The sequence below is a fragment of the Microtus ochrogaster genome, chromosome 24 (assembly GCF_000317375.1).
Source record: "Microtus ochrogaster isolate Prairie Vole_2 chromosome 24, MicOch1.0, whole genome shotgun sequence".
Classification (NCBI taxonomy): Eukaryota; Metazoa; Chordata; class Mammalia; order Rodentia; family Cricetidae; genus Microtus; species Microtus ochrogaster.
In genome coordinates this window covers 11,523,490-11,524,918 of record NC_022024.1, presented here as the reverse complement: position 1 = coordinate 11,524,918, position 1,429 = coordinate 11,523,490, and positions in this window count along the sequence as shown.

Genomic DNA, 1,429 nt, shown 5'->3' with positions numbered 1-1,429 from the left:
GCTCCGCCCCGGGGCCCGGCTCTTCACGCGCCCGCCGAGCCCGGTGCCCGCCGCGTCCTCCGCGGCCGAGACCCGAGAGGCCCGAGAGAAAGTCCCAGAATGAAGGGCCCCGGCCACCACGTCAGGGGAGCTAGGGGAGCGCTGCCTCTCCTCCCTCTAATGGCGTCTCCTTCCTCCTACGTCACACTCCGCGTCACGTGGCCGCGGTGGGCGGAGTCGGTGGCGGGCGAGCCCGGGCCTGTTCCGGTGTTCGCCGCGACAGGCTCGGTGCTCCGGACGGCAAGCGGTGGGCAGGAGCTGAGCTCCTGGAAGCAGATCCCACTCCGGTGGGATAGGATGCAGGACGAGGTCGCCTGGCCCCAGGAATGGTCACAAAACGAACAACCTTCCCAGCAGGGGTCATCAGAAGCCAGGTCCGGCCAAGGTGCCCTTGAGTCTCTTTCTTTGGGACCTCAAATCCGGGCTCTTGAACGTGTCAATTGTCCACACGGCCGGGACCTGTGCTCATCTTCCAGGTCTCAAACCAGAAAGGCTTCCCTGACTACCCAGGCCTTCCCACATCCTTCCATTCCCTCCTACTTACTTCCCCACTAAGATATTTCCTAACAATGCTGTGCCATCTTTATAAATGCTTACCACGCTCACTGGAATTCCGATTAGCCTGTAGGTTTAAGGGCAAGCATTGCGGAAGACTTAACCTACCTCAGTTCCCATCCCTAAAAGCCGGGCTTAAGAATGAATGATCATTTCGTAAGCCATTAAGCCTTGCCTCCCCAGTATTTCTGTCTTCTATGCTGAGTCCATTCTGATGGGTCTGGTTTATTTGATGATTGCTTTTTTTATTTCATGGGCCTCCACTTTATTTCATGAAATATACTTTACTAAGAAAACAACCCGAAACTTTGCAATTTGGTGTCATTTAAGACAAACTTTTGTTTTACTTCATCAGACTTATTTTACACTTCAACTTAAAAAAAATAAAAGGTAGGCTGGGCAGTAGTGGCTCATGCCTTTAATCCCAGCACTACGGAGAGGCGGAGACAGGCAGATCTCTGTGAGTTCGAAGCCATCCTGGTCTCCAGAACTAGTTCCAGGACAGCCAAGGCACAATGAAATCCTGTCTCAAAAAACAAAACGTAAGTAAGTAAATAAATAAATAAATAAATAAAAGACAACTATTCCTTCATTCGAGGAGTATGTGAACACAGCTCCTACTTGCCTTTCTCTGCATTGCATGAGATATAAAGTATGTTTCCGTCCTAGGCTTTTTTCTAAGGAAATGAGATAAGACATGGACAATTATACAGTGAATACTGTTAGCTCGAAGCAGCTCAGAACATTTTGCAAACATACATGGGAAGCTAACTGAGTTAGCATGCTAGAAAAGCTTGGAGCAAGTTGGCCTTTGCTAGGAGTATCTTAGGGAAAG